The sequence below is a fragment of the Tachyglossus aculeatus genome, chromosome 23 (assembly GCF_015852505.1).
Source record: "Tachyglossus aculeatus isolate mTacAcu1 chromosome 23, mTacAcu1.pri, whole genome shotgun sequence".
Classification (NCBI taxonomy): Eukaryota; Metazoa; Chordata; class Mammalia; order Monotremata; family Tachyglossidae; genus Tachyglossus; species Tachyglossus aculeatus.
This window is the reverse complement of record NC_052088.1, coordinates 3595571-3620771: the sequence shown is the minus strand read 5'-3', so window position 1 is coordinate 3620771 and position 25201 is coordinate 3595571. Positions and strand designations below refer to the sequence as shown.

Sequence of the window (25201 nt, the reverse complement as noted above, 5' to 3'; positions counted from 1 at the left end):
CCAGAGCAGTGTCCTTCCCTGACCCAACCAGCTGGTTTGGTCCATTATCCTAACCCAGCTCAGTGCCAAATGAAAATGGTATGGAAAAGCCAGCTTAAAAAGTATTTGGTATTATAGATGGATGAATAAGTGCATATTCTGTAGAGACAAATATTTGCTAAGTGTAAGGAATACATTCAAGGCAGGATATTTGCTGTCAGTAAGTTTTGAAGATCTTTTTCAAAATATGTGCATCATCATCATCATCAGTTGTATTTATTGAGCGCTTACTGTGTGCAGAGCACTGTACTAAGCGCTTGGGAAGTACAAGTTGGCAACATATAGAGACAGTCCCTACCCAAGAGTGGGCTCACAGTCTAAAACGGGGAGACAGAAAACAAAACCAAACATACTAACAAAATAAAATAAATAGAATAGATATGTACAAGTAAAATAAATTAATAAATAGAGTAATAAATATGTACAAACATATATACAGGTGCTGTGGGGAAGGGAAGGAGGTAAGATGGGGGGGATGGAGAGGGGGATGAGGGGAAGAGGAAGGAAGGGGCTCAGTGGCTGCAGTGGCCTAGCAGTAATGAACATTGCTGCACATGAGCTGCCCCAGAAATGCAACAAACAACCCCAGGATCTTTATATATGTATTTAGACTACACAACTTAGAACAGTGCTTGGCACATAGTATGTGCTTAACCAATACCATCACTAATTAATTGAAAGTATGTAACACCATGTAGTAGACTTTGTTCCTGTCAGTTACTGGAAACTTCTCTCCACTTCAATCCATACTTCATGCTGCGGCCCGGATTATCTTTGTCCAGAAACGCTCTGGACATATTACTCCCCTCCTCAAAAACCTCCAATGGCTACCGATCAATCTGCGCATCAAGCAGAAACTCCTCACCCTGGGCTTCAAGGCTCTCCATCACCTCGCCCCCCTCCTACCTCACCTCCCTTCTCTCCTTCTACTGCCCAGCCCGCACCCTCCGCTCCTCCACCACTAATCTCCTCACTGTACCTCGCTCTCGCCTGTCCCGCCATCGACCCCCGGCCCACGTCATCCCCCGGGCCTGGAATGCCCTCCCTCTGCCCATCTGCCAAGCTAGCTCTCTTCCTCCCTTCAAGGCCCTGCTGAGAGCTCACCTCCTCCAGGAGGCCTTCCCAGACTGAGCCCCTTCTTTCCTCTCCCCTCGTCCCCCTCTCCATCCCCCGTCTTACCTCCTTCCCTTCCCCACAGCACCTGTATATATGTATATATGGTTGTACATATTTATTACTCTATTTATTTATTTATTTATTTTACTTGTACATTTCTATCCTACTTATTTTATTTTGTTGGTATGTTTGGTTCTGTTCTCTGTCTCCCCCTTTTAGACTGTGAGCCCACTGTTGGGTAGGGACTGTCTCTATGTGATGCCAATTTGTACTTCCCAAGCGCTTAGTACAGTGCTCTGCACATAGTAAGCGCTCAATAAATACGATTGATTGATTGATTGATTGATTGAAAAGTTGCATCAGGACCCAGAAACTACTCCAGAATAATACGGCTGGTTGCATCAGATCCTTTTAGACTGTTAACCTGTTGTTGGGTATGGATTATCCGTATTTGTTGCCGAATTGTACCTCCCAAGTGCTTAGTACAGTGCTCTGCAGACAGTAAGTACTCAGTAAATAGGATTGAATGAATCCTTTCCTCATCACCAATGGAGTAAAGCAAGTCTGGCTTCTAGGTCCATTCTCAAAAAAAACTCTTCCTGTTGCCATGCTTGAAGAGATAACAAAGGATCTGGGTGCTGGTATTGGAATTCTGGGAAACTCTTTCAAATCAACAGTCTGAGAGCATCATCAGGAGTCCTTGAATCCCTCATACAGCTAGAAGCAGCATAGCCTAGTGGTAAGAGCATGGGCAAGGGATTTTGGAGGACCTGGCTTCTGTCCCATCTTCGCTACTTGTCTGCTCTGTGACCTTGGGCCCATCATCTCACTTCACTTGTGTGTGTGAATATATATGTATGTTCAATTATCCAGTTATTTATTCAGGTATTTTGTCCTGACATGCTTGGCTACTGCCTAGTATATTGTTATCCTTATTATTATTGTCATTTTCATAGTATTTTTAAACAAATAATATGTGTCAAGTACTGTTCTAAGCACTGGGGTAGATACAAGTTAATCAGGTCAGATTTAGTCCCTGTCCCACTTGTGGTTCAGAGCCTAAGTAGGAGAGGGAACAGTTGAATCCCCATTTTACAGATGAGGAAATTGAGGCACAGAGAAGTTAAGTGACTTGCCCAAGGTCACACAGCAGGCAAGTGCAGAGCAAGGATTAGAACCCAGGTTCTCTGACTCCCAGACTCGGGCTCTTTCAACTGGGCCAAGCTGCTCCTTACTAGGCCATACTGCTTCATCTGTTTATAAATCATTTATGTCTGTCTGTCTCCCCTATTGGATTACAATCCCCCTGAAGAAAAGGAGCATGCCTTTGTGCTTCATGTACACTATGCACCCAGGTCAGTACTGTGTCCACAGTAAGAGCTCAGTAAATACCACTGGTGGACTGGGAAGCATATGCATGAGAAAACATGCAGGTGATTTAAGAACGGTTCGTTTGAATACGATAAATTTGAGATTATGCACAAGGCTGCAGCTGGCCAACCCACCCACAACTAAGGTTGAACAGCAGTAGCCTGGAGTTGAATGCAGGAACTGAAATTAGCCATCTGGTAGCCCATTGTCCAAAGATGCAAAGATCGATAGTAAGTAAGAAGATAGAAAACCAGGAGGTAGTAGTATGTGTTGAGGTAATAGATGCTTGGGAAGCACAAAGCAAAGAACTGATCCTTTCCTTCCTGAGAAGGAGCTGGTGCAGTGGTTGCCCTGCTTGTCCATGTCCTTCCCTTGCTGTGAGGAGAATGCATGCAACTGCTCCGTGGTAAGGTAAGTAGCCGGGTGCCCTAGTGGAAAGAGCATGGGCCCTAGTGGAAAGAGGACCTGGGGTCTTTTTCAGCTCCACCACTTGTCTGCCATGTGACCTTGGGCACGCCACTTCACTTCTCTGGGCCTCAGTTGCCTTATCTATAAAATGGGGATTAAGGCTGTCAGCCCCACTTGGGACATGAACGATTCCAACCTGATTAACTTGCTCCTGGCTCCGCCACATGTCAGCTGTGTGACTTTGGGCAAGTCACTTAACTTCTCTGTGCCTCAGTTACCTCATCTGTAAAATGGGGATTAGGACTGTGAGCCCCCCGTGGGACAACCTGATCAGCTTGTAACCTCCCCAGCGCTTAGAACAGTGCTTTGCACATAGTAAGCGTTTAATAAATGCCATCATTATTATTATTATTGTATTTACCCCAGTTTTTAGTACAGTGCCAAGCACATAGTAGGGCTTAACTGATACCATTAAAAAATGGGGTATAGTACAGTATTAAAGCTTCAATACATCAAAAACTCAGAATATGTGGAATAACAATGGCCATTTAGTAGTTAATAGCCAGACAGGTCAGCCTGTCAGGGAGAAATCAATAATGAGAAGAATTTCTTGGAGCAGCCTTCTGGAAGGTCATAACATTCAATCATAGCACCTATGCGTACACATATTTAAACTCCATTACTTCCCCCATCTATAATTCATTTTAGTGTTCATTCATTCAGTCGTATTTATTGAGCGCTTAAGGTGTGCAGAGCACTGTACTAATCGCTTGGGGAGTACAAATTGGCAACATATAGAGACTGTCCCTATCTGTCTCTCCTGCTAGATTGTATGCTCCTTGCGGTCATGGCTTGTAGCACAGGCCTGGGAGTCAGAAGGTCATGGGTTCTAATTCCAGCTCTACCACTTGTCTACTGTGTGGCCTTGGGCAAGCCACTTCACTTCTCTGTGCCTCAGTTACCCCATTTGTAAAATGGAGATGAAGACTGTGAGCCCTCTGCTGGATAGGCACTCTATCCAACTCGATTTGTTTGTATTCACTCCAGCGCTTAGTACAGTTTCTGGCACATAGTAAGTGATTAACAAATACCATTGTTATTATTATTATTGTATCTCACTGTGGCTTATTGGCAAGAACACAGGCTTGGGAGTCAGAGGTCATGGGTTCTAATCCTAGCTCCACCACTTGTCTACTGTGTGGCTTTGGGCAAGCCACTTCACTTCTCTGTGCCTCAGTTACCTCATCTGTAAAATGGAGATGAAGGCTGTGAGCCCTCTGCTGGATAGGGACTCTGTCCAACTCGATTTGCTTGTATTCACTCCAGCGCTTAGTACAGTTCCTGGCACATAATAAGTGCTTAGCAAATACCATTATTATTATTATTATTATTGTGTCTCACTGTGGCTTAGTGGAAAGAGCACAGGCTTGGGAGTCAGAGGTCATGGGTTCTAATCCTGGCTCCACCACTTGTCAGCTGTGTGACTTTGGGCAAGTCACTTAACTTCTCTGTGCCTCAGTTCCCTCATCTGTAAAATGGGGATTAAGACTGTGAGCCCACATGGGACAACCTGATTACCTTGTATCTACCCTAGTGCTTAGAACAGTGCTTGGCACATAGGAAGCGCTTAACAAATACCATTATTATGATCATTATAGTTGTTATTATACTATTTGTTGTTTAATCAGTAATATTTACTGAGTATCTACTGTGAGCAGAACATTATATTAAGCACATGGGTGAGTACAATAGTAGACAAAATCCTTGTTCCCAAGGAATTTATGATTCTAGCAGCGCAGAGAGACCCTAAAATAATATATAGGAGGAGGACGAAGGATAAGTGGATAAGTAGAATGAACAGTCAATCAATCAGTCAATCAGTGATATTCGATTGCTTACTGAGTGCAGAGCCCTGTACAAAGTGCTTGGGAGAGTGCACTACAACAGAGGCGATAGACATTCCCTACCCACAAGGAGCTTACAGTCTAGAGGGGGAGACAGACATTAAGATAAATTATGGATATTTACATAACTGCTAATGGGGCAGAGAGTGGAGTGACTAGCAGGAGCCTAAAGGGTACAGATCTGAGTACATGGGCGATGCAGAAAGTAGGGGTAGTAGGGGAAATGAGGTCTTGTTCGGGGAAAACCTCTCGGGGGAGATGTGATTTTCATATGGCTTTGAAGGTAGGGAGAATAGTGGTCTGTTGTATGTGAATGTTTTGATAAAGTGCGAAGGAATGGGGTTGGATGTGCAAGTGGAGGGGGTAGTTTTTGAGAAGAGGTAGGATAGATCCTTTAGAGATATTGCTGGGAATAATGGGAGAGTTGAAGAGGGGGCCAGAAGAGGGAAGGACTGGGGAAGGGCAGGGGCTATTTTAAGGTACTTAAGTTTGATAGGATACTCTCATCCTATCCCGACTGGATTATTGCATCAGTCTCCTCTCTGATCTCCCATCCTCCTGTCTCTTCCTGTTTCAGTCCATATTTCACTCTGCTGCCCGGGTTATCTTTATACAGAAACGCTCTGGGCATGTTACTCCCCTCCTCAAGAATCTCCAGTGGCTGCTTGTCAATCAACGAGTCAAGCAAAAACTCCTCACTCTTGGCTTCAAGGCTTTCCATCACCTCGCCCCCTCCTACCTCACCTCCCTTCTCTCCTTCTCCAGCCCAGCCCGCACCTCCCATCCTCTGCTGCTAACCTCCTCACTGTGCCTCATTCTCGCCTGTCCCGCCATCGCCTCCCGACCCACGTCCTTCCCTTGGCCTGGAATGCCCTCCCTCCACACATTCAGCAACCTAGCTCTCTTCCTCCCTTCAAAGCCCTACTGAGAGCTCACCTCCTCCAGGAGGCCTTCCTAGACTGAGCCCCCTTTTTCCTTTCCTCCTCCCCATCCCCCCCAGCCCTGCCTCCTTCCCCTCCCCACAGCACTTGTATATATTTATTACTCTATGTATTTTACTTGTACATATTTACTATTCTATTTATTTTGTTAACGTGCATATAGTTATAATTCTATTGGTTCTGACGATTTTGACACCTGTCTACGTGTTTTGTTTTGTTGTCTGTCTCCCCCTTCTAGACTGTGAGCCCGTTGTTGGATAGGGACTGTCTCTATATGTTGCCGACTTGTACTTCCCAAGCACTTAGTACAGTGCTCTGCACACAGTAAGCGCTCAATAAATATGATTGAATGAGTGAATGAATAGTGGCAATTGTGTTAAGTAGGTGGCCAGGTCATGGATTGGGGGGGCGGTGGCGGAGGGACAGAGGGCCTAAGAAGGGAGTTAATGTCTGGAACACCTGGTGAGATTGATGGGCTTGGGTGTCAGTAAGTGTCAATAGTTTTGCCGGGCAGAGGAGAGGGCATTCATTTATTCATTCAGTCGTGGGAGCAGGGAGGAGGAAGGGAGGAGTTGAGGGTTGGCGCTGGTACAGAGGGTTTCTGGGGAGGGGCCGAGGGGGGGGATATGGGAAAGGGAGGGAAAGAGCTGGGTGCGAGAGGGGAAGGGGAAGGTGAGGAATGGGAAGGGCAGTTGGGAGCAGGGGAATTGATACTTCATGGTGAGGTCAGCAAGGTAAATGACAGCACAGCATGTAGTTAACAGTTAACATGCAGTAGAGTTAAAGCCTGCAAGGACAAACTTGAAGTGGACGAAGTTGGCCTGATATTTCTGCCAGCACTATTCTGCGACTTGAGCACAAGAGCAAAAGAGGCGGTCTGTGGTGGTGATTCAGTGTTGTGGGTTAGTGTTTATGGTTCTTGTGAGACAGGGAGGATAGTGATGTTGTTTACAGTGATGGATGGGAAAGACAGATGAGGTACAGGGTTTGGATGGAAGATGAGTTCTGTTTTGGGTATGTTAAGTTCTAGGTGTCAGCGGGACATCCAAGTAGAGATGTCCTGAAGGCAGGAGGAAATGCAAGACTGCGGAGGAGAGAAGTCAGGGCTGGAGGAGAAATCATCCCCAGAATCATTCCCATAGAGATGGTAGTTGAAGCCGTGGATTGATGAGTTCTACTAGGGAGTGGGTGTAGATGCAGAATAGAAGGGAACCTAGAATTTGAGAAAGTGATAAAGTAAAAGGTTGTGTAAGTCAGTATCTACAGAAGTGCAACAGGTGGTTGTGAGTATGTAAGTACAGTCTGCTCAGAAGTGTTATGGTGATGATTTTTGGGGAGATTTAACCTTGGGAGAAGAGAAATTAATTGTGGTAGGTGAGAAATTAACTGAAGTAGGCCTAGTGAAGTTGGAATTTCAGAAGTATTTTGCAGATGGGATTAACTATTTCCTATTGCATCTAAGGGAAAGGATGGTCCAGAAAAGAGGGAGGCTGTGAGCCAGAGGTTGTGGGCAGAAGAGAGGTTCTGTGAGTGCGTTAACCTGAGTGAAACAAAGCATGCAAGAAGAGGTTGAGTAAGTAGTGGAGAGAGCTGATTGACTGCCAGTAGTCAGGACTTTCTGCTTAATGCAGAGAGGAGTGGGGAACCACTGAATGCTTTTGAGGAATGAGGAGACATGGTAATGACAACATTGCAGGAATATGATCCTGACACCAGAGTGAAATATGGACTCGTTAGGGGAGAGCCTGGAGGTAGGGGGATTAGGGAGGAGATTGATGCAGTAATCACGGTGAGCTATGACAAGTGCCTGAACTAGTGTGGTAGCTTTTTGGTTGGAGAGACAGAGAAACCATTGGCTTTTGGGCATAAAATTGGCAAAATGTATCTGTGGACCCCACCCATGTTTCTATGCCCCGGGCCAGAACTGGGACTAGAACTGTGAATTATTGATTACCAGAACTGTGTTCTTTCTGAGTGTTTTTTTTAAAATGTTATTCGTTAAGCACTTACTGTGTGCCAGGCACTGTACTAAGCCCAATGGTAGATACAAGCTATTCAGATTGGATGCAGTCCATGTCCCACCTTGGACTCACGGTCTTAACCCCCGTTTTACAGATGAGATAACTGAGGCCCAGAAAAGCGACAGTCATTCTGCAGACAAGTGGTGGATGCAGGATTAAAATTCAGTTTCTTCTGACTCCCAGTCCCATGCTCTATCCACTAGGCCATGCTGCTTCTGTTGGCCCAACAGCAGGAGAGAGTAAGGGAGATAAGTGAAGGGAGACTTTCAGACATGGGAAGGTGCCCTCCCAAGTTTCAAAGCAACTCCAGTCCGTCAGATTATGAGAAAATAGTGTATCTGAAAATTCATTCATTCAGTCATATTTATTGAGCACTTACTATGTGAAAAATGACTGTTATGAGTCCCTCATTGACAGAAGAAGTCATCTGTGAGGTAATCGGCACATGTGCACTCACATGTATATATAGTTATGTGAAAATTAACATCTTAAACTTCATCTCTTTGCAAACATTTAAAAACTAGGACATTTATTGAGATGAATGAAAGAAGTATCTTTTCATAATTATTATTTTTGTCCATGCCTCTAATCTCCCTGGGCCTTCTGGCACTGGTACTTTGCCCTTTTGAGTGTTTTTAGTAGCATCTAATTTAGTTGTCCCTGAATTTGCTGTTTATTCTCCTGTCCAGATGATTAATGAAAATGTTTAGTAGGAGTGGAGTTCATCCTGACCTCCGTGACTTGCTGTAATTTATATTTTAATAAGATTAGATTATTTAGAAATATAACATTCTTTAGGTCAGTTTAGTTATTGAAAATTTCTAACAATGTGCAGGTGCTGCAGCGTCTCAATGTTTTTTCTAGTAAAGAAAATTGCCAGTTAATTGAATAGCAGAAGCTCTTTGTCTTGGTCCTTTTCTTTTCTTCCCATGTCATCCTGGTTAGCAGGAATACAAAAGAATAATCATCAACAAGAATGACTAGCTGAGGCTAAGAAAAGTGGAGCACAGCACTGGATTTTAGCCCAAGTTCTGCTTTTGTTTCTTGTGTGAACTCAACTCCCAAGCTTTAATTGTGCCTTAGTATCAACATAATTTTTACTCGTTCATTCATTCATTCAGTCGTATTTATTGAGCGCTTACTGTGTGCAGACCACTGTACTAAACTCTTGGGAAGTACAAGTTGGCAACATATAGAGATGGTCCCTCCCCCACAATGGGGCTCACAGTCTAGAAGGGGAAGACAGACAACAAAACAAAACATGTGGACAGGTGTCAAGTCGTCAGAACAAATAGAATTAAAGCTAAATAATAATGATGGCATTTGTTAAGCGCTTACTATGTGCAAAGCACTGTACTAAGCGCTGGGGAAGATATAAGGTGTTCAGGTTGTCCCACGTGGGGCTCACAATCTTAATCCTCATTTTACAGATGAGGGAACTGAGGCACAGGGAAGTTAAGTGACTTGCCCAAAGTCACACAGCTGACAAGTGGCAGAGCCGGCATTCAAACCCATGACCTCTGACTCCCAAGCCCGTGCTCTTTCCACTGAGCCATGCTGCTTCGTGGCTAAATGCACATCATTAACAAAATAAATAGAATAGAAAATATGTACCAGTAAAATAGAGTAATAAATTTGTACAAACATATATATAGGTGCTGTGGGGAGGGGAAGGAGGTAGGGTGGGGGGATGGTAGGGGGAGAGGAAAATGGGGCTCAGTCTGGGAAGGCCTCTTGGAGGAAGTGAGAGCTCTCAGTAGGGCTTTGAAGGGAGGAAGAGAGCTAGATTGGAGGATGTGCGGAGGGAGGGCATTCCAGGCCAGGGGGAGGACGTGGGCCGGGGGTCGATGGCAGGATAGGCAAGAATGAGGTACAGGGAGGAGGTTACCGGCAGAGGAGTGGAGGGTGCGGGCTGGGCTGGAGAAGGAGAGAAGGGAGGTAAGGTAGGAGGGGCGAGGTGATGGAGAGCCTTGAAGCCGAGAGTGAGGAGTTTTTGCTTGATGCGTAGGTTGACAGGCAGCCACTGGAGATTTTTGAGGAGGGGAGTAACATGCCCAGAGCGTTTCTGTATAAAGATGTTCCGGGCAGTAGCGTGAAGTATTGACTGAAGTGGGGAGAGACAGGAGGATGGGAGATCAGAGAGGAGGCCGATGCAGTAATCTAGTTGGTATAGGATGAGAGATTGAACCAGCAAGGTAGCGGTTTGGATGGAGAGGAAAGGGCGGATCTTGGCGATGTTGCGAAGGTGAGACTGTCAGGTTTTGGTGATGGATTGGATGTGAGGGGTGAACGAGAGAATAGAGTCGAGGATGACACCAAGGTTGCGGGCTTGTGAGACGAGAAGGATGGTAGTGCCGTCTACAGTGATGGGAAAGTCAGGGAGAGGGCAGGGTTTGGGAGGGAAGATAAGGAGTTCAGTCTTGGACATATTAAGTTTTAGATGGTGGGCAGACATCCAGATGGAGATGTCCCGAAGGCAGGAGGAGAGATGAGCCTGAAGGGAGGGAGAGAGGGAGCAGGGGCAGAGATGTAGATTTGGGTGTCATCAGCATAGAGATGATAGTTGAATCCATGGGAGCGAATGAGTTCACCGAGGGAGTGAGTGTAGATAGAGAACAGAAGGGGACCAAGAACTGACCCTTGAGGAACCCCTACAGTAAGGGGATGGGAGGGGGAGTAGGAGCCTGCAAAGGAGATTCCGCAAAGGACGGAATCTGTGAAGCCAAGGTTGGAGAGTGTGTCGAGGAGAAGGGGGTGGTCCACAGTGTCGAAGGCAGCTGAGAGGTCGTGGAGGAAGAAGATAGAGTAGGAGCCCTTGGATTGGCTTAGAAGGAGGTCATTGGTGACCTTTGAAAGGGCAGTTTCAGTGGAATGTAGGGGACGGAAGCCAGATTGGAGGGGGTTGAGGACAGAGTCGGCGTTGAGGCATTCGAGGCGGCGGGTGTAGACGACTCGTTCTAGGAGTTTGGAAAGAACGGGGAGGAGGGTGATAGGGTGATAACTCGAAGGGAAGGTGGGGTCAAGAGAGGGTTTTTTTAGGATGGGTGAGACGTGGGCCTGTTTGAAGGCAGAGGGTGAGGAACCCTTGGAGAGTGAGCGGTTGAAGATCGAAGTTAACAGGGGAGGAGGGGAAGGGGTGAGAGATTTATAAGATGAGAGGAAATGGGGTCTGAAGCCCAGGTGGCTGGAGTAGTACTTGAGAGGAGGGAGGAGATCTCATCTGACGATACTGCCGGGAAGGATCACAGAGTCGTGGAGAGGGTGGAGAGCATGGGGATTGGAGAAGGGGGAGGAGTGACTTTGGGGAGCTCCGACATGAAGGAGTTAATTTTACTCATGAAGTAGGAGGCTAGATCGTTGTGGATGAGGGATGGAGGAGCGGGAGGAACAGGGGGCCTGAGAAGGGAATTAAATGTACTCTATATGTACATGACAGGAACTCAGGGCCTAAGGACGTAGGAAATATCACCTTGGACTCTGTATCCAGCTTCAGTGATGTTAAAATCAACATCGAGGTAGGAGCACCCAAAATAGTGGAATCATTCTGCTAAACATTGATTGGCAAAGGTTGTGGAAGGTATATAGTGATCATATATGCTATGAATTGTATTTTATAATTTTCTGCCATGTGGGAGCTCGCAGTTAGGTTGGTCAAATGCCAGTTTGCTTCTCAGTCAGATAATAGTCATTGTAAAAACTTTCCAGTTATTAAAGCACTATGAGTCCTGCTCTGGGGTTCAGACCTGGTGTCTTTACAAGGGTGAAGACCGCACATGCACTGCACAATATGCGTTGAACTCCTGTCCCATATTTGTTTGCTGCATTCTGTGCCCTAGTGGTCCATGACTGGCAGGTCCTTAAGTCTCAGGACCAGGTATCATTCATTATTGCAGATATGAGACTCGTTCAGCAGAGCTATGAGAATGCCATCCATCTTTTTCACTGACCGCCATTGCTGGGGAAAATACTAGGTTTTTGCCCTCTGTAACTCTCCTTTGCCCATTCTACCTGAAGGTGAGTTAATGATTCCTTGCAGAGCATTCCCAGAAATTCCCAAAACTCCTTGTTCCTTTTGGAAAGCAATTTTGTTCAACCCTTTTCTAGAACCAACCCATTCTCCCCAAGAGATATGAAAAAAAAGTTTATTTTTATTGTCCAAGAAAAATACTAGAGTATGTTGCAGGTCTGTACTCATCGTTTTATAAGCTGATTCTTTGGTTCTTCCCATTGCAATATTATCAGATTATAAATCTGGGCGGGGCTTTTTCAGACTCCCAGTGCCTCAGTGAGGCATCACACTGTGCCTTGCTGTCAGAGACATCTGCAGTTCATTTGTTTGCTGTGTCTGTTTTAGGAAAAAAACTGAACAACAACCAAGCTGAATCAAATATCTAGAGAATGAGTTTGATCTTGAATTTGGGTCAAATTAGGGTGCGCAATGTATCAGAGCTTTTATTTTAGCAATGAAAACCATCAAAAACACGCCTGTGTGTTGTAACTTTGAGTTATTTTTTTGTTTTCCATGATACGCAGTTTCAATTTGTGTGTTCTCTATCATCTGGGTTTTTGTCCTCCAGGTGCTCTGACTACTCCAGATCTGTGCTCTTTCCACCAGGCCACAGTGCTTCTCGTCACCTGCTTCTGCTGCTATTTCTGCTTTTTACTGGCCTGCCATGATCTACAGCTCCTCCCTAATGTTGTGGCTATGTTATTATAAAGTCTGGCTAGGGGTAGGCAGTGAAGACTTGTGGAAAGAGCATGGGACTAGAAGTCAGACTGAGATTTGGTTTCCAGCTCTGCCATTTGCCTCCAGGCAAATTGCTGATTTTCTCTGGGCCTCAGTTTCCTTATCAGTAAAATCGGGATAGCATATCTGTTTTTCCTCTCTTTTAGACTACATGTAGGGTATAGATCCCATGTAGGAGAGGGAATGTGTCTGGTCTGTTTAGCTTGTGCGTACCCTGGCACCTAGCTCAGTGCTTGACACAGAGTAAGAGTAAGCCCGTAATAAACTGAGTGTGGGCCTGGGAGTTAGAGGGCCTGGGATCTAATCTTGGCTCCTTCGCTTGTCTGCTGTGTGACCTTCGGCAAGTCTCTTCACTTCTCTGTGCTTCAGTTACTTCATCTGTAAAATGAGGATTAAGACTATCCATATGGGACAGGGACTATGTCCAACCTGATTGGCTTGCATCTACTCCAGTGCTTAGTATAGTCCCTGGCACAGAGTAAGCGCTTACAAAAAAATTAACTAAAAAAAGTCAATCATTGGCATTCACTAGGCTCTTAACTGTGTGCAGAGCATTGTACGAAGAGCTTGGAAGAGTAAGTACAACAGAGTTGGTAAACACGTTCCCCGTCCACAAGAGGCATACATTCTCTAATTCTAGGACCTGCTGCCTCTGATCCTGTGGCATTACCCTGGACTCGGGGGAACTTCAGCAGGTTAGTTCTTAGCAGAAATAAAAGTAAAAGGTCAATGCTTACTTGCCCGTTTCCTTATAAGCTTTGTAAACTAAGGGAATCACTAGCCAAACAACCAGCTTTCAGTAGACATACCCTAGGTTAGTGCTTCCTCCAAATCTGCAGGGTACTGCCTGACCAAACTGCAAAGTACACTGGGGGTTTGTTGTACAGGAACGTAGGCCATTTTGAATCCAGAATGACCCGTGGGCTCAGAAGAGACCGTTAGAAAACTAAGAGCATAGTGAGAAACTGGTCCATTGGGTTTGCAGCCTTGTTTCTTGGGTGGTTTTTTATTTTTTTTGAGATATTCTCCACTCCTTTGCTCTAAACTGAAACTCATCACAGCAGAGAATATATCTATCATGTCTTATTGTACCCTTCTAAGAATTTAGGCCCTTCTTAGGGTCGCACCTGGAGAGTTTCCAGTACTCTGCTAGTCTTGGCTACGGAAGGGAGAGTCAAGCAGAGGCCTTCCCATTCCATTCCTAGCTTGGGCAGTGGCTAGCGAGAGAAGAAGGCAATCTGCTGTAAGTCAAAGCTCTCTGGATACACTACCAGAATGATTGCAGATGGAGAGTGGGGCATTCTGGGAGAGTTGTGCTCGTGGAGTCACTATGGGTCTGAAACGACTCAACGGCATAAGGTAAAACAAGAATTTAGGACAGTGCAAGTCACTTAATTTCTTTGGCCCTCAGTTTCATCACCTGTAAAAGGGATTCTGTGAGCCCCATGTGGGACATGGAATATGTCCAACCTAATTGATTAGCTTATATCTACCCCAGTGCTTAGTACAGTGCCTGGCACATAGCGCTTAACAATTGCCTTTGAAAAAAAAATATGATTACCATTGATTGATTATAGGGCTAATTGACTATGATTAATCTCATCTTGAAAGGTTGGTGTTCTCTGGGAGCCATGGCTGGAATACCCTCTATGAAGTCTTCTAAAATTCTACCAGTCAGTGAATTGATTCACAACTGTACCACCCATGGTCTTGTGCCACAAAAGGTCCAAAATGATTTACATGGTGTCTCAAACTAGCTGTGAGTGTTGGTTTTCCAGACTTTCGGGGTTGTGTGATGTGGCATTAGATGTATCAATTAATGATTCATGCTTCAAACATAACTCAACTTTTTCCTTAGCCCGCTTTTCTATAAGCTGCATTCATTGGTGGATATTTCTTTAGTGTATTTTTTCTTTTCTTTTTTTTCTGCAGCCAGCTTCATTTAGCAGCCTCTCTTCACCCCTGGGATTGTTCTCTGCCCTGCTATTTCTGGTGGATCAAAACTGAGTGCTGGCAATTTAACAGTAAGTCAATACTTTCTGAGACCTTCCAGAACTGTTGCTTAATCTCCTTGACATGCTGAATGAGGTTTTTTCCCTAGTCTTAAAAGCTTTTTGTGAGAGTTGTTTTAAGGTTTCCTTCACTTTTTCTCCAAAAGCAGGGGTCAGTAGAAGCACACTAGGCATCTCCAATCTTGTAGGAGATGGGTATTTTGCTCCTAAGCTCCTGGTGAACTAAGGTGGCAGACTTCCGGACACTGTGGTGGATGAATCCATACTTGGGCGAATTGTTTTTCTGGGGAGTTTAGCTGACCCAAACAGGGTCTGGAGAGGGTGTTGCTGTCAGGTCTCAGCTCACCTTCCTTTAGAGTCTCAAGGGCATATATGTTGGCATTAGTGAGTTGGCGAAAAAGCCGGAGGTTATTGATGTGCCAATGTTGGGCACTGGCATGAGTGGTTTGATGTTACAACTGAATAAATAGGGGCTGTTAAATGTCTCTGATTTCCTGGTTCCATCAGTTAATAGTATTGAGCACCTCCTAGGAGCAGAATACTGAAGTAAGCACCTGGGAGAGTACAGTACATCTAATAGATATGATACCTGCCCTCAAGGAGCTTATAATTTAGTCGAGGAGTCAGACATGAAAATGAATTACAGGTAGGAGGAAGAAGAAAAAAGTTGGTATGTTCATCAGTTAGTCCATAACTAATGGTGTATTTAATGTCTTGATTATTGTCATTATTATTATTATTATTATTATATTTAAGTGCTTCCAGTGTGCCAAACACTGTACTAAGTGCGGGGGTAGAGTACAGATAATCAGGTTGGACTCAGTCTCTGTCCCACATGAGGCTCACACTCTAAATCAGAGGGAGGAGGATTTAATCTCCATTTTACAGGTGAGATAACTGAGGGAGAGGGCAGTTAAGTGATTTGCTCGAGATCACCAAGCAGGCCAGTGGCAGGACTAGGATTAGATCCCAGGTCACCTGAATTCCAGGCCTGTGCACTTCCCACTAGGCCACACTGCTTCCCATGCATAAGTGGTGTGGGGGGTTGAGAATAATTAAGTAATTAGGGGGTAAGAAAGGGATGAAGAAGGAGAAGCAGCGTGACTTAGTGGAAAGAGCACAGGCCTGGGAGTCAAAGGACCTGGGTTCTAATTCCATTCCCCCATTTACGAACTCTGTGACCTTGGGGAAGTCACTTCACTTCCCGGGGCCTCAGTTTTCTCAATTATAAAATGAGGATGAAATATCTATTCTTCCTCCTACTTAGACTATGAGCCCCATATCGGAGAGGGACTGTATCCTACCTGATTAACCTGTGTCTACCCCATTGCTTAAGAACTGTGTAGTTGGGGATAGGGAGGGCTATAAACTTGGAAGGGGTGAAATTAATTGGGGAAGGCCTTCTCAAATAGTTGTGATTTTGGAAGGTCTTTGAAAATGGGAAATTCTTGGGACTTTTGAATTCATTCATTCTTTCAATCATATTTATTGAGCGCTTACTGTGTGCAGAGCACTGAACTAAGCGCTTGGGAAGTATAATGTGAAGTGGTAGGGAGTTCCCAACAATCGTAGGATATGAGCTAGATGCTGGTGGGAGGAGAGATGAGAAAGAGGCCCAGTAGCCTGAGAGGAATAGAGTCTGGGCTGTAGGATAGTAGGACAGCAGAGTGAATGGATATGCAGGAGGGAGAGAGCTGTTTGAGTGACTACCTTAAAGCCTATGGTCAGGTCTTCTGTGGAAAATTAACTTCTTTAAATTCCTTTTGAAGAACACCAATGCTGAGAAAAGGGGTGTAGAAAAATTCTGAAAAATAGAAAAAAATCAGCCAACATCAAATCAAATCTCAGCTCCCACTACACTAAAAGGAGTAGATGTGACTTCTTTTTGTTTTGATCTGCAACAGGGATCCATAAAGTATGTAGTAATGAAATGGTTATACAAAAATGGGGAGCTTTAAATTGAAACTGAAATTTCCCCCCAAGCCAGGCCATGGGTTTCTCAATTACTAGGGTTTCTCTCGTTCCAGATGTTAGCATGAGACCCTATTTTGGGAGAATAGCTTTGTTTTTGCGGTCATGATAGTAATGCCATTTGGGGCTTTTTTTGCATGTAATTTTATTTAGGATCATATCACAAACAAATATGTTAATCACAGGAATCAAAGTTTCTCTTAAATCTGCAATGTAATTACCACTAAGTCACCGTCTTACTATTTGAGCACAGATTTGGATGATGAAAATGGCTCCCTGTCTTTGTGCCAAATGATTTCTTAATTTAAAGGGATGTTGATTAGTACAAAGGAAGTTTATTATGCAGTGACATTTCCACAACATTGTTATACCTTGCATGGATCAATTAGCCAAACACACTTTCCCTCCTCTTCTATGACCTTCCTTCTTCCGCCACTTTAAAAAAGCCACTTCTTTTGTGATTAAGTGTATCCTCGGGGGACAAAAGACTCACAGACAGACACATCCCTCCTGGCAGTTCTCGTCATGGAAAGACTGAACTTACTCTTGGTCTCCAAAGTATCATCTTCTCTCCCCCATGTACATTTTCTGTTTTTAACTTGGCAGTACAAGTGAAAGGAGTAAGTTCATTTTTTTTAGTGTTATTTAAGCGCTTACGATGTGCCAAGGAACTGTACTAAATACTGGGGTAGGTACAAGCTAATTCAGGTTGGAGACAGTCCATGTCTCCCTTGGGACTCACAGTCTTAAGCCCCATTTTACAGATGAGGCAGCTGAGACACAGAGAAGTTAAGTGACTTGCCCAAGGTCACTCAGCAGACAAGTGGCAGAGCTGAGATTGAAATCCATGTCCTTCTGACACCCAACCTGTGCTCTTTCTCTTAGGCTACGCTGCTTCGCCCCATGTATTCGCCATGTAAAACTTGTTAGAACACTCTTCACTTAGCAATCAATGATTTTAACTGTGGTTTATATTGGCAGGCATGGGAAGTCATCAGTCGTTGATAGTCTTAACCAGGAGGAACTCACGTTGGAATGTCTGTCCATCAGTAAATAGTATTTTGTTAAGCTCTTCCTCAGTGCAGGGAGTGTACTAAGTGCTTGGGAGAATTGAATAGCATTATCTCTGATCCTTGCCCTCAAGAATTTATAATCTAGCAGGGGAAACAGACACTAAAATTACAGGGAGGTTAAGGAAAAGAGTTTAAAGATATGAACATAAAGGTAAGCTCCTTCTAGGCAGGGGATGGGTCTAAAAACCCTTTTGTTTTATATTATCTCAAGCGCTCAGTACAGTGCTCTGCGCCAAGTAAGCTCTCAGTAAATGATTGAAGTGCTGTGGGTGAGCAGGGAGGGTGAGTCTCCAGATGTTGAGGGGGAAAATAATGTGGGAGAAGAGAGATTAATCAGGGAAATCCTCCTGGAGGAGAGGTGTTTTCAGAAGAGCTGTGAAGATTGGGGTGGCAGTGATCTGCCAGGTGTGAAAGGTGGAGGTATGAGTGAAAAAGAGAGAAAAGAACAAGGCTCAGTGAGTAAGTTGTCTCGAGACCAGCAGGTGGGTGTGCACTGTGCAAGCTGGGATGTCATGGGAGAGGGAGGGGAGAGAGAAGTAGAGGGGAGAGAGCCGATTGAAGGCTTAAAAGCCAACAATCAAGAGCTGCTGCTGGATGTGGAGAGGAATGGACAAATATTGGAGATTGCTGAGGCTTGAGGAGAAGTGTGCAAGTTGAGGTTTTAGAAATATAATCTGGGTAGCAGAATGAAATATGTACTGGTGAGGTGAGAGGCTAGAGGCAGGGAGGTCTGCAAGGAAGCTAACATGGTAGTGAAGTTGGGACATGACAAGCGCCTGGGCCAGCATGGTGGCAGTTTGAAGCAGATTCTGGGTGTATTGTGAGGAAAGACCCAACAGGAATTGGTGACTGACAGTATGCGGAGGGTGGGAAAGGGGATGAGACAGAGACCAGGGATAATGCCACAATTCCAGTCTTGAGAAATGAGCAGGATGGTGGTGTTGTCAACAATGATGGCAAAGAGAGAGGAGAGGATTTGGGAGAGAAGATGAAGAGTTCAGTTTGAGGAGATGGCCTGGCCATAAGGATATGGCCTGGAGGCAGGTGGAGATGTGAGATTGCAGTGCAGAGAAGGAGAGAGGTTGGGGCTGGATGAGGAGTCACTCCATTTTGGATTTTACACCTAATGACCTAAAAATTGTCTAGTTTAGAGGAATTCAAATTTCCTTACTATCTGTGGAAATAGCCTACTATATTTCATTTCAGTTGAGAGCTCAAATAGGGAATGCATATTCTGCTGCTTCTGTTAACTATGAGTTCATCTGTCAATCGGTCAATAGTATTTATTGAGTGCTTACTGTTTGCAGAGTACTTTACTGAGCACTTGGGAGAGCACAAGTGAACAGAGTTGGTAGACATGGTCACTTAACTTCTCCATGCCTCAGTTCCCACATCTGCAAAATGGGGATGCAATACCCATTATCCCTCTTGCTTAGAATGTGAGCCCCTTGTAGGACCTGATTATCTTGTATCTACCCCAGGGTTTAGTACTTAATAAACACTTAAAAACAGCCTGGACTAGTGAATAGAGCTCTGGCTGGGAAATCAGAAGGACCTGGGTTCTAATCCCAGCTCCTCCACTTTCCTGCTGTGTGACCTTGGGCAAATCACTTCACTTCTTTGGGTTTCAGCTACCTCATCTGTAAGATGGGGTTTGAGTCTGTGACCTTCATGTGGGACATTGGACTATGTTCAACCAACTAGCTTGTGTCTTCCCCACTGCTTAATACAGTGTCTGTCACAGGGTAAGCACTAAAATACTATAAAAAAGCACTTAATAAATGCCACTATTATTATTTTGTTCTAAATAAGTGGCTATACTGCAGGGCCTGGCATATTTATAGTGGTTTGAAAAGTTGGAATTGCTTTCCTGGGTACCATGTTCAGGCTTGGGCCCTGTTCTTTCCAGATCAAATTGAAGTCAGACTGGTTCCTAACCAATTTCTTGGATGTGGGAAGTCCACAATAAAGCCTGTCTCATCAGAAATGCCCACTGTGCAGTTTGGTCATTCGATTTGCAGCAGAATGGGCTCTTCCAACTAATGGATCTTGGTTCCAAGAGTGGTTTGTGGCACAGAAGTAATTCTCCGTTGTAGTCTACAGCATTGAATTTGGACATTCTTCAAAATAAAGGAAACCTTAAGGGATTTAGTAAATTTTCCTATATTTCTGTTTTTTTTTCTTCCATACAGTGTCTCATGGAATTAGATCACTTACCTAATGATAGCATTTATTAAGCGATTACTATGTGCAAAGCACTGTTCTAAGCACAGGAGAGGTTACAAGGTGATCAGGTTGTCCCATGTGGGGCTCACAGTCTTAATCCCCATTTTGCAGATGAGGTAACTGAGGCACAGAGAAGTTAAGTGACTTGCCCAAAGTCACACGGCTGACAGTTGGCGGAGTCGAGATTTGAACCCATGACCTCTGACTCCAAAGCCCGTGCTCTTCCCACTGAGCCACGCTGCTTCTTCTACCTACATATTGAAAGGATAAAAAATTCTTGAGAAAACCGAGGCTCAAGAAGATTAGTAAATTTACCCAGGATCACATAATTATTGTAATCAGTGCCAAAGTCTCTGGTCCTAATTCTTACTCAGTAAGCCACATTAATTCTAGCATGAAATTTATTTAGACTCAGCAGCCGGTTTTCAAGTATACCAAACGTTCAAATTATAAAGGCTGGGTTTATTTCAGATTGCTGCGCTTCACTAAATTGAGTGATTGTAAAAGTCAGCCGCCGCTGAGTGACTTCCCGTGCCTTGTGATGCCTTGGTATATCGAAGAACATAAATCTCAGTGAACAACCTAGATTCTCACCCTTTTCAGTATTTTGATAATGAATAACGATTTTTAAGAAGATCTTTGAATTTATAATTTTCACATTATTACATCTTTTCTCTTGAGTAATCCTTTGATGAGTTAACCAAAAACAAGTCATGTATTCTAAAACGGGAATACAAACTAATCTTGAAAAATGCATGGGTTGATTCATACATAGAACAAGTTTTCCTGAAACATCTCCTGGAGAACAGTTTTGGAGTGATTTTAAACAGATTTTATCTATCACATATCCATATCCATATCACTTATCAGACATACAAGTCATGTAAGTAAGTAGTCTTGTTTTCAGTCCCTTAAAATAGATGGGGCAGGTCAAAGACAAAAACACAAAATAGGAGTCTGGATAAATTCCCTGGTGGGCAGCCCTTAGTCCTGTCTTTGTACGAAGCCCATAGCATATAAATAGATGCTAAAAAGGTCTTACCTTTATTTGTACTTTGCCCCTTATCTGTAAAGATAAACAAGTGAAGACTAAAAATGCCACAGTATTTAATAGTTATGTAGTCTAAATGGTGTAAAACTGTGAAGAATTTCATGCTCTGCAATTCATTAAATCTAGTTTTGTTTTTTTTTCTTATAAAATGGGGCAGTTCCAAGAAAAGCTTCAGAGCAGCTGTAAATACAGCTGCAAACAGTCAAAATAAGGGGTTTTAAAGTTACCGCTCCCCTTTGCATCCTCGTTTCCCCACTTTGTCTGAAATGCAGGTGTATTTTTGTAAAGTCAGAATTCTGAGAATTTGGCGGGCCATATGTTTAATAAAATACAAAATGTTCAGGAAGTTAATTGTTCCTGGCTCCCATTCGTACTGTATATACTGAACCATGTGAAATTATTTCAGCTAGTTTGGTTCAGGATTCAGTTATATGAGTGCCTGAGTGTACCAGACACAATTTGTTAATTTAATCAAGGCACCGATATTCCTGTTCATGACCTCTGTTGTTACATTTACTGAAAGAAATCATGTTTTCTCACTCTGATTTATGTTCGGTGATACTGACAGGAAATGCATGTAGTATGCAGAATTGAATGTCCTTCAATTTTTCCACTATAGATATTGTTTGAACATCTTTGCGACTGAAAGGCATTGACATTTTGCTTTTTAACACAGATTAAAAATGTAATAGTGTTTTTTAAAATTATCCAGATTGACACTTAGTAACTGATCAATCAGTGATCTTTTCACCCCTTCCCACCTCCCCAAGGAACTGTCCCCCAGGCCAGTTCTGGCTTAATTAGTACTTTGAGAATACAGTGCATGTTTGGGGTAAAGATCTGCCTGCCCAGCTCTCATCCTTCCACAAAGTGTTGGGAGTACAAATTGGGCAACTCTAATAATGATATAATTTTGGTAGGGCGAAGCGTGACCTAGCGGAAAGAGCCCAGGACTGGGAACTGGGTGACCTGGGTTCTCATCTCAGTTATGCCACTTAATAATACTTGTGGTATTTAGGTATGTACTGTGGGCCAAACACTGAACCAAGTGCTTGGGTAGGTTACAGGATAATCAGATCAGACACAGTCCCTATCCCACATGGGACTCACAGTCCAAGGAGCAGGGAGAGCAGGTATCTTGCCGCTATTTTCACTGTTGAGGAAACTGAGGTACAGAGAATGGAATGACTTCCTCAAGGTCACACAGCAGGGAAGTGCTGGAGCCAGGATTAGACTCCAAGTCAATATTGATCCTTACTGTGTGCAGAGCACCATACTAAGCACTTGGGGGAGTACAATAAAATGGAGTTGATAGACATGATTCCTGACCACAAGAGCTTACAATCAATCAGTCAATCAATCAATCAATCAATCGTATTTATTGAGCGCTTACTGTGTGCAGAGCACTGTACTAAGCACTTGGGAAGTACAAGTTGGCAACATATAGAGACAGTCCCTACCCAGTAGTGGGCTCACAGTCTAGAAGGGGGAGACAGAGAACAAAACAAAACAGATTAACAAAATAAAATAAATAGAATAGATTTTGAGGGGGAGGCAGACATTAGACTATACATTGAATAAATAATGGCTATGTACAGAAGTGTTGTGGGGCTGAGAGAGGGGTGAATAAAGGGTGCAAATTCAAGTGCAAGGGAGATGTAAAAGGGAGTAGGAGAAGAGCAAATGCGGGCTTAGTCAGAGAAGACCTCTTGAAGGAGATGAGCCTTCAATATGACTTTGAAGGTGGGGAGAGTGATCATCTGTAAAATATGAAGAGGGAGGGCATTCCAGGCCAGAGGCAGGACAAAAGTGAGGAGTTGGTGGTGAAGTAGATGAGATCAAGGAACAGTGAGTAGGTTGGCATTAGAGGAGTTAAGTGTGCTGGCTGGGGGGTAATAGGAAAGCAGGGAGGTAAGGTTGTCCTGGGCCCATGTTCTTTCCACTAGGCTGTGCTACCTCAATTCCTGTTTAGACCTTGAGCAAGTCACTTCACTTCTGGGTGCCTCAGTTTCCTCCTCTGTAAAATGGGCACAAAATACCTGTTCTTCCTGTGGACCTCTAGTGGAACAGGGACTGTGCCAAGCTGATTATCTTTTATCTACACTGTTGCTTAGCAGGTGGTATCTTATCCTTATCATATACTTTGAGTGCTTACTGTGTGCAGAGAACTGTACTAAGTACTCGGGAGAGTACAATACAACAGAGTTGGTAGACATGTTCCTCTAGACGAGAATCTCGAGGGTAAGCATGTATTAAATGCCATTATTGGTATTACTCTGTGCTTAGAGTTGGGATGGATACAAGTTTGGAAGATGAGATACTGTCCCTGGCCCACATGGGGTTGTTAAGGAGGGGCTTATCATGCTTCTCCAAGTGTTTTGTTGTCAGTATCAAAGTCAGCATACTGACTTGGGTTGACTGACCCAGGATAAGCAGCATGGTCTAGTGGAAAGACCCTAGGCCTGGGAGTCAAACCCGACTCCGCCACTTGCCTGCTGTGAGACGTTGGGCAGATCACTTACCTCCTCTCTGCCTCAGTTACCTCATCTGTAAAATGGGGATTAAGACTGTGAGCCCCATATGGGACACGGAATGTGTCCAATCCAGTTTGCATCTGTCTACCACAGCACTTTGTACAGTGCCTGGCACATAATAAGTGCTTATCAAGAACCCTAAAAAATGAAAAGCTCTTACTTTGTATTAAGATCTGTGCTGAGTACTAGGGGTCAAATCAAAATAGTTTTATCAGGCATAATCAATCAGTTGTATTTATTGAACTCTTACTATGTACAGTCCCTGCACTACAGTCCAGATGGGAGAGCAAGTATCATAACCCCATTCTGCAGATGAGGAAGCTGCGGGCCAGAGAGGTTATATAACTTGCCCAAGGTCACACATTTGGCTAGTGACAGAACTGGGACTGCAGCTTAGGTCTTTTGACTTCTAATCCAGTGTTATATCCGTGAAGCAATGTTGTCTCATGTGATTGAGTCCTGTGAACTGTTGCTTGTGAAGCCAAGAAAATCCCAGACTGTTAATCCTGTGTGGAGTAGTAGGAAAAGGGTTGTCTCTCAGGTTGAGAGCTGTGGACAATAACAGTGTGGAGTGTGACAGTCTGGAGAGGGTTGCTCCTCTGGAGCTGAGACTTTGGGAGGGTTGGGCAGCCAAGAGAGATGCAGAGAGTGATGGCTGTTTCCTGTGGGCAGCGCAACCTCACGGCCACAGAACTTTATTCATGGCCACAGAACTTTATTCCTCGTATGCACTGAGGGATGGGGAAATGAAGTATTCATTGAAGCACAGAGCGCAGTGACCATGAAGGTGGACAGAGACACAGCCCATTGTTAAGTGCAGGCTGAGATTTTTTTTCCCCTACATGACCCATTGGGAGCCAGAGTGATCCCAACACAGTGCCCATGTTGTGCCGAACAAAGTTCCCTTTCTTGGCACATGGCAACCTTGGAGCCACTGTGGCCTTTGCCACCCATGTTAGGGAGCCATTTTTCAGGATTTCTTGTTGGGCCTCTCTGGAAATGTCCTTGGTCAGTGAAGACCCGTGACTACATAGCCCCAGTTGAAAGAGCCAACAGAAAACCACTCATCCCATCTGCTCAGGTACTTCCAGTGGTTACCCATCCTTCTCCACAGCCACAGAAACTCCTTACCATCAGCTATAAGGCACTCAGTCAGCTTGTCCCCTTTCTGTCTTATCTCTCTGACCACCTGCCACAGCCCAGTCCTCAGACTTCACTCCTCTAGCATCAACTTTAGTACAGTGCTCAGCACACAGTAAGCACTCAATAAATACGAATGAATGAATGAATGAATGAAAGAACTTACTCACTGTACCTCAATCTCCTTTATTTTGCCACCGATCCCTTGTCTTTGTCACTCCTCTGATCCCGAACTCCCTCCTGTTTCTTGGCTGATAGACCACCTCTCTCTCCACCATCTACTGAAATCATATCTCCTCCAAGAGACCTTCCCTAACTAAATTCTCACTTCCCTTATCTAAGCCCTCCCTTCTGAATCACATACACACTTGGGTCTGTGTCCCTTAAGCAGTTAGGTATTCAACCTTCCCCAGCATCTTTTTTATGTTATTTTTTAAGCGCTTACTCTCTGTCAAGCACTGCTGTCGGCACTGAGGTAGATATAATAATTATAGTATTTATTAAATGATTACTATGTGCCAAGTACTGTTCTAAGCACTGGGGTAGGTACAAGGTAATCAGGTTGTCCCATATGGGGCTTACAGTCTTACTCCCCATTTTGCAGATGAGGTAACTGAGGCAAAGAGAAGTTAAATGGGTTGCCCAAG

General features: G+C 44.2%; 1 protein-coding gene across 4 annotated transcripts in view; it reads left to right on the top strand.

The window, feature by feature from the left end:
- FUT8 (fucosyltransferase 8) overlaps nt 1-25201 on the top strand; it is a 392751-nt gene that overhangs the window by 101224 nt on the left and 266326 nt on the right. For 3 of the 4 annotated variants that reach the window (XM_038765691.1, XM_038765685.1, XM_038765686.1), the window contains exon 2: nt 14480-14571. The exons of the other annotated variant lie outside the window; for it this stretch is intronic. The gene's annotated coding sequence lies outside the window, so the exon portion shown is untranslated. The remainder of the gene's footprint in view (nt 1-14479; nt 14572-25201) is intronic. 4 annotated transcript variants of the gene reach the window in all.